This window comes from Lactuca serriola, chromosome 6, assembly GCF_051521515.1.
Source record: "Lactuca serriola cultivar US96UC23 chromosome 6, Lser_US96UC23_V15, whole genome shotgun sequence".
NCBI lineage: Eukaryota > Viridiplantae > Streptophyta > Magnoliopsida > Asterales > Asteraceae > Lactuca > Lactuca serriola.
In genome coordinates, this window is record NC_136413.1 from 104,431,359 (window position 1) to 104,447,000 (window position 15,642).

Here is a 15,642-nt window from a genome sequence, read left to right on the forward strand (position 1 = left end):
TGACTTTTCTCTTTCTTCCCAAGTTTTCTTTTCTCCCCACTCCTCACTGTCGGCTCAGGAGTGGTAGTTGCCTCCTCAAGGTCTTCACTATGATCGATTAGGATCTGTGCTAAGCGTTTGGCGCTGTCGTATGTGTCCGGCCTCGCAGCTATGACGTTTCCTTTCATTCGCTGGGTCAGTCCCCAGATGAATCTCTCTATCTTCTTACTGTCCGGGGTAACCATTCCCGGGCAGAGTAGTGCCAAGTCGTCGAACCTGGAAGTGTAAGTGTTGATATTGGAACCTTTCATCTTCAGGTTCCAGAGTTCGTGTTCTAACTTCTGCATTTCGCCCCGAGGGCAGTACTCAGCCAACAGAAGTTCCTTCATGGCTTCCCAACCCATGGCATTGGCTACAAGTAAGGTTAGGGATTTGACTCGGCCGTTCCACCAAGTCAGGGCTTTGTCGATAAAGGTGCATGCAGCAAACTTCACCTTGTCTGAATCTGAACAGGCGCATATTTCAAAGATGGATTCGATCTTCTCGAACCATCGAGTGAGGGAAATGACACCTCCAGTGCCATCAAAGGACGTGGGTTTGGCGTTCATGAAATCCTTATAGGAACCCTCTTTCCGGCGTCCCTGACTGTTTTCTTGGTTTTGGGTTTGGGTATCACCTCCCGAACCACCGGAACCGTCGGGTTTCCGTTGAGACATGGCAGCTGCTACCACGGCTGTAACAGTTGCCTGGAATACTACTGGATCAATTTGGGGAGGTGGTGGTGGCGGAGGGTTGTTGGTCTTGGAGCTGGGTCTCTTTCTCGGAGGCATCTTGATCTAATATGATCAAGGAAGAGAGGATGATAAGTCCTCTGAATTGAATCAAGAGATATGACATATATATGCTGAATAAGCGATAAAGCAGGATAGAGTTATCAAGACAAGAAATTATCGCTAAGAGAATGATCAAAGAACAATGTATGAACGAGGATTTCTACCAAGGATTGGCTCGAGAAATACTCTCATAGTATTTCATGATTCGTTACGACACTAGCTCGATGTTTGTGGTATTAGGGTAAGTTTTAGGCATGCCGCATACCACAGTCACTCCCAAGCACATGTTGGCCGTGTCTTGAATGAATATAGTTGGCCAGGCTATATTGATCCTAGACAAGACTACATAACTGCCCAAGTTTAACCGCAGCGTACAACACCCATTTACTTATGTTCTGTTCTACTTGTAGTTACGTATCTCGACAGTTCGGTATACTTCATTCACTATAAACAAGGGCTCTGATACCAATCTGTCACACCCCGAAAACCGAAGGCGGAAACATTTCCGGGGTTGACTCCACGTTGAGTATCAAATCCAATGTACATAGTAAGTAAAGTAAACAACCATTACATTATATATAGAAAAGTTTTACATTCGTTTCAAAAGCATAAGTTATACATGTGATACATAGTATATATGAACAACACGAAACGAGTCTTCTGAGAACTCCATCTTCAAACAAAAAGATCTTTGGGTACCTGTCTAACGTGGACCTGAGAATACAAGCGGTTTGAAAATCAGCATAAAGCTGGTGAGTTCATAAGCGGTTAGTTTTTCTAAAAATGTACGAGTTCCTTTGGTTTCCTGAAAAAGTGGTTATCCAAGAAAATCCCATATTTTCTTAAAAGTTGGTTACCAAATCCAAAATGTAATGTAACAGATGAACACTGAAAACATGATTATTCTTGTGAATTGTAAATTTTAGTTATCTAACTTGTTACACTTTTCTGGTTATTTACTAGTGTTACTCAGGAAGAACCCCATGTTCTTCTGACTGTGTGTGTGTGAACTATTACCAATTCTGATTATGTTCAGTGTCCTCTCCAGGAAAACCCCATGTTTTCCTGACTGTGTGTGCATCTTTACCGATTCTGGTTATGTTCAGTGTTCTCCCCAGGAAAACCCCATGTTTTCCTGAATGTGTGTGTGTCTCCTGAAAGTCCGATTATCCTTAGATGTCCATTAGTTTTATTACGTACATAAAACTAACAAATAAGTGTAAAGTATTAATAATCTTGATTGCGAGTCCTTAACCATACTCAGACTAGATACGACTCGGGCCAGGGCCAATATCCTTTTTATGACTTTCGTCACCCTTGAACCTTTCGGTTCGGCTATAGCTAGTAGCCAGGTGTGGGATTGTTAGTCCCGTATAGATCTATACACTCAAGTCACGTTCTCCCTCCTGGAGATTCTGGTTACAGGGTTAGTCCTCCACTATCTCGTGCCAAGGAAGTGTTACATGGACGTGTCTCCAATCTTTAAGATTACTCTTTACTTCTTGCCTAGGGAAGTAGTATCTACGACTAACTAAGTTCTAATGTGCATGTCCTTTACACTCGAGCCTAGGTGTTTTATTAAGGACATTACACTCGAGCCTAGGTGTTATCTAATGATGACTGTCCTTTACACTCAATCCTAGGTGTATTATTAAGGACATTACAAATGTTCTGCGTTAACTAATGACGACTGTCCTTTACACTCGAGCCTAGGTGTTTTATTAAGGACATTACACTCGAGCCTAGGTGTATTATTAAGGACGTACAAATGTTTTATGTTTTATAATGGTTTCTGTCTTTTACACTCGAACCTTAGTGTTTTATTACAGACATTACAATGGTTTATGTGTTCTCTCATTTTAAGTGTGAACAATCAAATGTAAAGTATACAATATAACAGTGTATAATAAGAATTGAAAATCGGGTTAAAACAAACAACTCTGCAAGTTAAAAATAGTTTGTTAAAAGGTTTTCAATTCTTAAAAATATACAATTATGAAACCATTTAACTGAAATCGTAAGTTTAAGTACAAGATATTCTTGTACTTTTGCTTGTATTCCCCCCCCCCCCTGAAAACATTGAAAAACCATTTAAAAAGGGTAGGGGTATGAACTCACCGGACACGGAAATGTGTCGATTTCGGATGCTAAACGTCGAATCGAGGGCTGATAACACACGAGGTTCCTATGTAACATGAAATGGCATGCAAATATATCTAATTAGATTCACAAACTCTAATTATATATGAAGTTACACTCCAACGAACGAAAACACCTCAAAACGGGTGTTTGGAGTGACCCGGGTGACATCTACGGACGGGAATTGAAGCGAGGGACTTGGGATTTGAGTTTACTCCTCAAGAGTAAACTTCCTAATGAGTTTACGGCCTATACACTACCCACACATGAGTTCACGGACGTGAACTCATGTTGGCAAGGGTTATGGAGCTTAAATGGCCAATATCACTTGGGAAGAGTTGGAACAATTTTACCTAAGGCTTGGAATTAATTTAATTCATCAAATAACATCACTTAAGGGAGTTTACGGCCTTAGCATGGAGCTTATGGCCGTAAACTCTCATACTCCCTTGAATAAGTGATTTTAATGTCCCAAAGTTAATCACATGTGATTCTAAAAATTCCTACAAGCCTTGAAATGATTTTGGGGCACAATTTGAGATACTTTTAGAAGTTTACGGCCATGGAACACATGCTATGGCCGTAAACTCTCAAATGATAAGCTTGGTTGTGTTTAAGGCCCCTAAACTATTTTTGGTTGGATCTATGATTTATTCTAAGGCTTTTGGTGGTGTTGGATGGCTTTCTAACACCTTGGAAATGAGTTTACACCCATGTTTGAGGAGTTTACAGACCAAGCACATGCCTTGGCCGTAAAATCATACAAATCCCTCAAAATTCATGTTTGAAGTGTTCTAAGTCCGTTACCAAATTTCTAAAAGTCATATCTAGGTCTAGTTTGAGTCATGGAAGGGTTTAAGGGCTTAAAAACCCTTTAAATATGTGTTAACGGCCTAGGCACCTTCAAGGGCCGTAAAATCATATACAAGGCTCTAAATCATGATTTAATCTCAAATTTGAAGGTCCAATATCACTCATAGGAAGGTACCTTGAAGATTTGAAGCCTTAAACTTGAGATTTAGACCTTTAAATCTAGTTTGAGGAGAGAGGTTGGAGTGATAGTTGTAGAATGAAGCAAAAGCTTCAAAATGAAGACTTGGATCACTTTAAATAGTGTCCAAGTTCGGGACACGGTGGAATTCTATCCAATACCCGGCGTTAGACGGGGCTTTTGGTCGCACCCGGCCAAATTGCCGAAACCCGATATGGCTGATTCTAGAAATGTTCCAATCATTAATATGAGGCGTTAGAATGAGTTCTAAGGGTATTAAGACACTCATTAAGTCATAAAATAAAATCCACATTAATGACTTAATAAAATGTCGGAATCGGAAACGAAATCGGAAACGGCGATTGGATGATCAGAACGAGTCGCGAGAAGGGTTACATTTAGGGATATGAATTTCAGGTTGTTACACGTAAACTCCTTTTGTCCTTGTGTTTTTGATGTTTTCAAGGCTCTAAGCATGAGTCCTAACTATATATCAAGTGTAGGGAAGAGTACTTACGATATAGAGGCTCGAAATGGTTGATTTTGGCCAAGAATACTAGTGTGTGTTCTTGGTGTTCTTGGTGAAACTTGAAGATCTTTGAAAACATGATTTTCATGGATGAAATCATCAGAGGATTCTAGATTAAGAGATGTATCAAAAAATCAAGGAAGAATACTTACAACTTTTGAAGATCTAGAATAAAGATCGGGATGATAGTTGAGAGGATTTGAAGAAAAATCGGCCAAGGAAAGGTGGAATGAGAAAAATGGCCAAGTTATATATATATATATATATATATATATATATAGAGAGAGAGAGAGAGAGAGAGAGAGGGGTGAGTTTACGCCCCCCCTTGAGTTTACGACCGTAAACTCTTGGTAACATGGTCGTAAACTCCTCTTGATGGATTTTAAGGTTTGCATACTATACCGTGGCTCTAGCGGGTACTTCCTAACACTCACTCCTTGAGTTCATTGGGCTCAGAACACTCAAACAGACTCCAAATTATGCTAAATGATAGCAGGAGTGAGTCTGACATTGAGTTGAGTTGACTGACTGAGCTTATAAAGCAATTTTTTTCGAGTTGTCACACATACTATATGGGAAACAAAACATACTATATGAGAAACAAAACATACTATATGAAAAACAAAACATACTATATGAGAAATAGAGAGAGTATACTACATACTAGACAGAGAGAACATACAATACTCTAGTACATACATTTCATATACAAGTATACAATAACATAAATGTTAACCACTATTCGGGGCATGGCATCACTGTTATGGCTTGATTTGTAGCCAGAGTCTCCTGGAGGGAGTCCGTGAATTTGTGTATAGATCTATACTGGATTTACTATCCTACACCTTGTTGTTCGCTATAGTAGGACTTGCAAGTCTACGGGAGCTAAATGTCATTTCTTCCGACATCTTTCATCGTCGTGTTATTAGTCGAAAGTATGGTGCAACCATTTCACATTATACCTTAAATTTCCAATTGGTTTAAGGTAGATAGTATAGCAGTAGTTACTATAATACAACACTACAGTACTATTTTTATTTCCCCATTACATTTGAATTGTGACCCTCTTACATAAACGGTAATGTAGAAACTATATTTTCTGTTAATGATGTCACACTTGGGAAAATAAACACTCTTACAATAAATAAAAATACAGAACATTTGATGCTTTGGTAGAAGGCTATATTTAGTAGAAAATATAGGATTTTCTAGGAAATACAAACATTTACAAACTTATACATCCAACACTTACAAACATTTTCATACAAACAATAACACTAAAATGATTATGAACTCACCAGCTTTAAAGATGATCAACACTTTCGAAAATAAGTTGTATTATGAGGTCATCAGTAGACAGGTACCGATACTAGAGTTTGGGAAGATAGAGCTCGTTCAAGACTCATCTCTTATTTTGATTTACATTTTTGGTGTCTTATAAACTTCATAGAACACACTTGTATTAAATTATATTATTAATGCAATGGATGATGTTGTTGCTTGTTTACTACTATGCTTTGTTGTGATACTGTACATGACGTCCTCCACCCCCGAACGTTTCCTCCGTTCCGGTTTTAGGGTGTGACAGATTGGTATCAGAGAATCGTTTATAGTGGATCGAGTATATCAACCCATAAAAGATATACAAACTATAAACATATCGGGATTAAATACTCTGACCAAGAGTTTATACTTTCAGTTATTAAAATATTTAACCAAGTATACATACCTGCATTCATACTAAAACCAGTGTCACTAGGACATAACGAAAGTATTACGATTGTTGAGCATCACAAGTAGACTCGGGGATGTATGATCAGTTCTGGGAGTGACATAGCCTGATCAACTATGTTGGTCCGAGAAGTGATTAGCATGTTCCCGAGAATGGTGGTGATGTGGCAACAAGTCTAAAAACTTACCAATACTACTACAATGATAACATGAGAACATAACATAAACTTAAAATACTATAGGAGTATTTTGTGTTACAATAATTCTAATCTAAGAACAAAAAAGGTCTTTATCAGTAGGTTAATAGTTGCTAAGTGGATACGCTAAGGTTATATGTAACTAGAAGAGCAAGAAGATGATCATCCCATCCCTTTGGACGATCACCACGCTGAAGGCTTTTCGGATAGTTCTGACTCCAAGCCAGAAGTCAACAACCTACCTCAAGGGGTTCAAGTCCCAAATCTCAACCCTCGACCAGCATTTCGAGCTCCCACACTCTTGTGGGCGACAAACTTGAACCGATGGAGTGATGAGCAAGGTCATCCCTTACCCTTCAATGGAGACCAAAGCTTTTACAATTTACGCGAGGGAGCCTCAGCTTACCATGTCCTGCCCATCATGGTCCGAAGAATTGCTCGGAATGTCGAGCAAGGTCGGGCAGCCATCGACCGAGTCATGGAAATTAACGCCAACTCTGATGTTAACACGATCCGCATTCACCATCTCGAAGAGGCAATGGAAAGGACTAGGAGATCTAATGAGACTCTGCAGCAACAGTTAGCTGCATCCCGAGCCGAAGTCATAGAACTTCGAGTGTGTCAGAGAATTCATGAACGACATCTTCAAGACATAGTTCGTCAACTGGCTGATATGAGGATCTGGTCGAGGAGTACCCGTCGCCAGTAGAAGATGTCTAGCTCATCTTTCCTTTTGGTTTAAGGAATAGCCTTTCTTACCTAAACTCTAAGTAGCACTTGTTTGTAAATTATTCCTATCTTTCAAGTACTTTAATTAGACTTCTAAACTGTCAGCATTTCCCTTATGGTATGATGTAAGACCTATTGTTAGGTCATCTTTCCCGAACTCATTTACATCATAAATACCAGTTATATCGGCACTTAACAAATCTATTGAAAAGTCTTTACCCTTTTGATTCCCTATTCCAATATGGTGTTGCTATTTAAAAAACATACACTCATTCAACTGTTGGGCTATGACAATTTAGTCCATGGATCACTCTCACTATACTTATAGTTGATTCTTACTATCGTATTCATCTTTGTAAACTTTTAGTTAAAGATGCCTCCACGTCGATCAATGAGACGCAATCCTCCGGTAACTTCAACACCACCTCCTCCTCAAATCGATACGGCAACTCTAAATGCTACAGTAGCTGCGGCTGTGGCAACAACCATGGCTCAATATCATTCTAGTGGTACCAGTGGAGATGGAGCACCTATCCATTCAACTCAAGGTGAGGTCCTTGTACGCTCGAGAGAGTGCTCCTACAAGGACTTCAACAATTGCAAGCCAAAGTCCTTTAAAGGGACTGGCAGAGTCATTGCCCTCTCACAATGGTTCGAGAAGACCAAATCAGTTTTTGAAATCTGCTCCTGCCTAGAAGGGAGCAAGGTCAATTTCGCTACTTTCACCTTCGAGGAAAAAGCCCTAACATGGTGGAATAGCCATGTCAAGTCACTCACTTTAGTGGTGGAAAATGTGATAGGCTGGGAAGCTCTAAGAGAGCTCATGATTGAAGAATACTGCCCGAGAGGCCATAAATTAGAACAGGAACTATGGAGCCTAACCATGAAGGGCTCCGACATAGTTTCCTAACCGCCAGATTCAGCGAGCTAGTGGCCCTATGTCCCAACATGGTTCACACGGAGAGAAAGAAAATAGAGAGGTACATCTGGGGGCTAGTGCCTCCATTTCAGGGGAATGTTTTAGCTTCAAACCCCACTACATTCCATAGTGCCAAGCGATTGGCACAACGGCTCATTGACCATGGGGTCCGTACCCCCATCGTCAACAACAACAACCCTAGCCATCTCAGAACCCTCCAAAGTCGTTGCCAACAAGCGGAAGTTCTGGGATGACAAGAAGAAGCAGAAGGCTGCCAAAAAGTTGTAGGTCATGGCAATTCATGTTGCGATAGCGCCTGTTGCTGCTGCTCCAGTAAAGCAGTACGCTGGAAGTTTGCCCAAGTGCAACAAATGCAACTTCCATCATACCGGAGCCTGCCAGGAAATGTAGTGTTCTAATTGCAGCAGGAAGGGGGACACTGCCTGTTTCTGCAAGGCTCCGGCGAGGCCAATCAACCAAGTCCCCGGCGTTGGCATAGGCCAAGCTTGCTACTATTGTGGCGAGATGGGCCATTTCAAAAGGAACTGCCCGAAGGCAGGGAATGCCGGTGGGGTGGGAAGAGTTTTGGCCATAGGCCACGAGGAAGCGGTTGCCGACCCCACAGTGGTCACTGGTACGTTTCTCCTCGATAACTCTTATGCATGCATTCTATTTGATAGTGGAGCGGTGAGGAATTTCGTGAACCATAAATTTGCTCAATTAATTTAGCAAAAATCACGAGCACTTAAAGAACCGTTCACAGTAGAAATGGCTAACGGGAAGACTGAGAGCACTAGCAGTATATACATAGGATGTACTCTAACACTAGATAGCCATTCATTTTCAATCAACCTCATGCCGGTCTCAATTAAAAGTTTCGACGTCATTATCGGCATAGATTGGTTAAGTCTGCATCGTGCCGACATCATGTGTTATGAAAAGGTTGTTCGCCTTAATATGCCGTCTGGCGAAACTTTAGTAGTCTATGGCGACAAACCCGACATGAACCTTCGTATCATCTCGAGTATTCAAGCCCAGAAATACTTACGAAAGGAATGTCGCACATTTCTTGCTCATGTTGTCGATGTGAGCCAAGAGATGAAGGACATCAAGAACATTCCGGTAGTACGCGATTTTCCCAACATCTTTCCAGAATAACTCCCATGATTACCTCCACAACGTCAAGTCGAGTTCAGAATCGACTTAGTTCCAGGGGCTACCCCCGTAGCAAAATCGCCCTATCTTCTAGCACCTGCAGAGATGCAAGAACTATCTGGTCAACTTAACGAACTGCTCAGCAAGGGCTTTATTAGACCAAGCTTCTCCCCCTGGGGAGCACCGGTCTTGTTCGTCAAGACTCATCTCTTATTTTGATTTACATTTTTGGTGTGTTATAAACTTCACAGAACACACCTGTATTAAATCATATTATTAATACAATGGATGATGTTGTTGCTTGTTTACTACTATGCTTTGTTGTCATACTATACATGACGTCCTCCACCGCCGAACGTTTCCGCCGTTCTGGTTTTGGGTTGTGACAATAGACTTCAATTGTGGAAATCAAGAATTAAACAGTACTCATAAAAGCTTTGCTAAATTGCATAGACTACTTCAATTGTAGAACCCAATAATTATAGAATGCTCATCAAAGTTTTGCTAAATTACATAGACTTCTATTGTGGGACACAAAAATTAAATGAAGCTCCTCATAAATTTGCTAAATTGGGTAGACTTTTATTGTGGAACTCAAGAATTAAACAATGCTCATCAAAGCTTTGCTAAATTACATAGACTACTTCTATTGTAAAACTCAAGAATTAAACAATGCTCATCAAAGCTTTACTAAATTGCATAGACTACTATTGTGGAACTCAAGAATTAAACAATGCTCATCAAAGCTTTGCCAAATTGCATAAACTACATTTATTGTGGAAATCAATAATTAAAATATGCTCACATAAGCTTTGCTAAATTGCATAGACTTCTATTGTGGAACTCAAGAACTAAACAATCCTCATCAAAGATTTGCTAAATTGCATAGAATTCTATTTTGGAACTCAAGAATTAAACAACGCTTATCAAAACTTTGCTAAATTGTATAGAATACTTCGATTGTGGAACTATAGAATTAAACAATGCTCATCAAAATTTGCTAAATTGCATAGACTTCTATTGTGGAACTCAAAAATTAAACAAAGCTCATCAAAGTTTTGCTAAATTACATAAACTACTTCTATTGTTGAACCCAAGAATTAAACGATGCTCATCATAGCTTTGCTAAATTGCATAGAATTCTATTGTGGGACACAGGAATTAAACAAAGCTTATCAAAGCTTTGCTAAATTGCGTAGACTTCTATTGTGGAATTCAAGAATTAAACATTGCTCATCAAAGCTTTGATAAATTGCATAGACAACTTCTACTGTGGAACTCAAGAATTAAACAATGCTAATAAAAGCTTTGCTAAACTGGATAGATTTCTATTGTGGAAATCAAGAATTATACAATGCTTATCAAACCTTTGCTAAATTGCATAGACTAATTCTATTGTAGAACTCAAAAAGTAAACAATGCTCATCAAAGCTTTGCTAAACTGGATAGACTTATATTGTGGAAACCAAGAATCACGCAATGCGCATCAAAGCTTTGCTAAATTGCATAGATTAGTCTTATTGTAGAACTTAAAAAGTAAACATTGCTCATCAAAGCTTTGCTTTGCATAGACTTCTTTTGTGGAACTCAAGAATTAAACAGTGCTCATTAAAGCTTTGCTAAATTGAATAGGTTACTTCTATTGTAGATCCCAAAAATTATACAATGCTCATCAAAGTTTTCCTAAATTGCATAGACTTCTATTATGGGACACAAAAATTAAACGAAGCTTATCATAAATTTGCTAAATTGTGTAGACTTTTATTGTGGAACTCAAGAATTAAACAATGCTCATCAAAGCTTTGCTAAATTACGTAGACTACTTCTATTGTAGAACTTAAGAATTAAACAATGCTCATCAAAGCTATGCTAAATTGCATAAACTACATCTATTGTGGAACTCAATAATTAAAATATGCTCACATAAGCTTTGCTAAATTGCATAGACTTCTATTGTGGAACTCAAGAACTAAATAATCCACATCAAAGCTTTGCTAAATTGTATAGACTTCTTTTTTGGAACTCAAGAATTAAACAATGCTTCTCAAAGCTTTGCTAAATTGCATAGAATACTTCGATTGTGGAACTATAGAATTAAACAATGCTCATCAAACATTTGCTAAATTGCCTAGACTTCTATTGTGGAACTCAAAAAATAAACAAAGCTCATCAAAGTTTTGCTAAATTACATACACTACTTCTATTGTTGAACCCAAGAATTAAACAATGCTCATCATAGCTTTGCTAAATTGCATAGACTTCTATTGTGGGGCACACGAATTAAACGAAGCTCATCAAAGCTTTGCTAAATTGCATAGACTTCTATTGTGGGATTAAAGAATTAAACATTGTTCATCAATGCTTTGCTAAATTGCATATACAACTTCTATATTATGAACTCAAGAATAAAACAATGCTCATAAAAGCTTTGCTAAACTAGATAAACTTCTATTGTGGAAATGAAGAATTATACGATGCTCATCAAACCTTTGCTAAATTGCATAGACTAATTCTGTTGTAGAACTCAAAAAGTAAACAATGCTCATCAAAGCTTTGCTAAACTGGATAGACTTCTATAGTGGAAACCAAGAATTACAAAAATGCACATCAAAGCGTTGCTAAATTGCATAGACTAATTCTATTGTAGAACTTAAAAAGTAAACAATGTTCATCAAAGCTTTGCTAAATTTCATAGAATTCTATTTTGGAACTCAAAAATTAAATAGTGCTCAACAAAGATTTGCTAAATTGCATAGTCTATTTCTATAGAACCAAATAATTAAAAAATGCTCATCAAAGTTTTGTTAAATTGCATAGACTTTTATTGTGGGACACAAAAATTAAACGAAGCTCATCATAGCTTTGCTAAATTGCATAGACTTCTATTTTGGAACTCAAGAATTAAACAATTCTTATTAAAGCTTTGCTAAATTGCATAGACTACTTCGATTGTGGAACTATAGAATTAAACAATGCTCATCAAACATTTGCTAAATTGCATAAAATTGCATAGACTTCTATTGTAGAACTCAAATATTAAACAATGCTCATCAAAGCTTTGCTAAATTACAAAGACTACTTCTATTGTAGAACCCAATAATTAAACAATGCTCGTCATAGGTTTGCTAAATTGCATAGACTTCTATTGTGGGACACACGACTTAAACGAAGCTCATCAAAGCTTTGCTAAATTTCGTAAACTTCTATTGTGGATTTCAAGAATTAAACATTGCTCATCAAAGCTTTGCTAAATTGCATAGACAACTTCTATTGTGGAACTCAAGAATTAAACAATGCTCATAAATGTTTTGCTAAACTGGATAGACTTCTATTGTGGATATCAAGAATTATACAATGCTCATCAAACCTTTGCTAAATTGCATAGACTAATTCTATTGTAGAACTCAAAAAGTAAACCATGCTCATCAAAGCTTTCCTAAATTGGATAGACTTCTATTGTGGAAACCAAGAATTACGCAATTTGCATCAAAGCTTTGCTAAATTGCATAGACTAATTCAATTGTAGAAATTAAAAAGTAAACAATTCTCATCAAAGCTTTGCTAAATTGCGTAGACTTCTATTGTGGAACTCAAAAATTAAACAATGCTCATCAAAGCTTTGCTAAATTACATAGACTACTTCTATTGTAGAACCCAAGAATTAAACAATGCTCATCATAGCTTTGCTATATTGCATAGACTTCTATTGTGGGACACACGAATTAAAAGAAGTTGATCAAAGCTTTGCTAAATTGCGTAGACTTCTATTGTGGAATTCAAGAATTAAACATTGTTCATCAAAGCTTTGCTAAATTGCATAGACAACTTCTATTGTGGAACTCAAGAATTAAACAATGCTCATAAACGCTTTGCTAAACGGGATAGACTTATTTTGTGGAAATCAAGAATTATACAATGCTCATCAAACCTTTGCTAAATTGCATAGACTACTTCTTTTGCAGAACTCAAAAAGCGAACAATGCTCATAAAAACTTTGCTAAACTAGATAGACTTCTATTGTGGAAACCAAGAATTACGTAATGCACATCAAAGCTTTGATAAGTTGCATAGATTAATTCTATTGTAGAACTTAAAAAGTAAACAATACTCATCAAAGCTTTGCTAAACTGCATACACTTCTATTGTGGAACTCAAGAATTAAATAATGCTCATCAAAGCTTTGCTTAATTGCATAGACTACATCTATTTTGGAACTCAAGAATTAAACAATGCTCACCAAGCTTTGATAAATTGCATAGACTTCTATTGTGGAACTCAAGAACTAAACAATCCTCATCAAAGCTTTGCTAAATCACATAGACTTCTTGTGACAACCCGAAATTTCTAACTTGCACATTTCTTTCAAATTTTATTAATGATAGCCTCGTCTTGCTATTTTATAATAAGTTTCGGGTCTATTTGGGGTGCTTGAGGCTTAGTATAACCTAGAAATAAGTCTTAGGAAGGGTGTGAAGGTGTGTAGCATCATAAAATCGAGCCAAACACACCCAACAAGGTGTGTGCGGCCAGACAGCCACACGCAGCCAACCGCACACCCCCCTTATCCTCACACTCCAGCCTATATAAAGGACCTAAGTCAACCTTACACCCTTTTTCACACTCCTTCAAATTGGAACTATCTCTCCCTCAAGAGTTCTTCACGTTTTCCCTCTCTAATCATCAAAACAAGTAAGTAAACACCCTTAGATCTTTACTAAAACACATTGAAAAGCCTTTGCCTCGAGTTTGACCCATGAAATCATCATCTTAGATGATCTTCATGTGTGTACGGCCGCACACGCATCATGTGTGACCGCACACACCCTTTTTAGGGTCCAAAATGGCCCCAAACTCCCAATCCGGCCAAGCAATGGTCGAAACACCTTCACTAGAAAGTCCCAAAGGCTTGGAACCACGATTTTGACACACTCCATAGTGAGTGTGCGGCCGCACACACTCTGGCCGCACACCCTGGCCGCATACACACAAAAGCCATGTTTTGGTGACCTTACAGTCCATTGAAAGAGATGCTCATGAAGGAATACTGTCCTCGAGGGGAAATACAAAAGCTCGAGCAAGAATTCTGGGGTCTACAAATGGTTGGATCCGACATCACTACCTACACAAATAGGTTTTGTGATTTGGCAAACTTGTGCCCCGACATGGTTGCTCTCCAGAGCAAAAAGATCGAGAGGTATATCTGGGGACTGTCGTCCCAGATCCAGTCTAGTGTGATCGCTTCCAGGCCTATTACTTTTGATAGTGCCAAGGAACTAGCACAATCCCTCATCGATCATAGGAAACCCCAGATCACGACAATCCCTACACCTGTACCACAGAAGACCAACCCCGACTACGTTAAGAAGGGGTGGAACAAAAGGAAAAGAGGGGCTCCGCAAGGATCCTCCAATAAACAACAGCATGTGGCGATCAATGCTGCCACAGTGACTCCTGTAGTCCCTGCGAACCCCTTTCCAGCAAAAACTTATGCTGGAACTCTTCCGAAGTGCACCAAGTGCAACTTCCATCACAACGGGCCTTGCAGGGAGATGCATTGCTCTAACTGCAACAAGAAGGGACACACCGTCCGTTTCTACAAAACTCCAACAACTCAAGCTGCTCAAGTTCCTAACGCTGGTATGGGCCAAGCTTGCTACGGATGTGGCGAAGTGGGCCATTACAAGAGGAACTGCCCTAAAGCAGGGATGGCTGGAGGAGTGGGAAGAGTTATGGCTCTAGGCCACGAGGAGGCAGTAGCTGATCCAACGATAGTTACTGGTACGTTCCTCCTTGATAACTCTTATGCTTGCATACTTTTCGATAGTGGAGCCGAGAAAAGTTTTGTGAGTCACAAATTTGCACACCTGCTTAAACAAAAACCATGTGCATTAGATAGTTCATTCACGGTAGAAATGGCTAACGGGAAAACAGAGAGTACAAACTGCATATACATAGGTTGTACTTTAACTTTAGATAACCATACTTTCAAGATAGATCTTATGTCGGTTACCATTAAATGTTTCGACGTTATCATCGGTATGGATTGGTTGAGTCTTCTGCGTGCCGACATTATGTGCTTCGAGAAAGCAGTCCGTCTTAACCTTCCTAACAACGAAACCTTAACTATCTACGGCGACAAACCTAGTACTAGCCTTCGCATCATTTCATGCATTCAAGCACAAAAGTGTTTGCGGAAGGAGTACCATGCATTTCTCGCTCGCGTCGTCGATACCAGCCAAGAACAGAAAGACATCCAGAAAATCCCAGAAGTACGCGACTTTCCCGACATATTCCCAGAAGAACTTCCCGGTTTACCACCACAACGCCAAGTCGACTTCAGAATCGACTTAGTGCCAGGGGCTACCCCCGTAGCCAAATCTCCTTATCGTCTTGCACCGGCTAAAATGCAGGAACTTTCCAGTCAACTTAACGAACTTCTC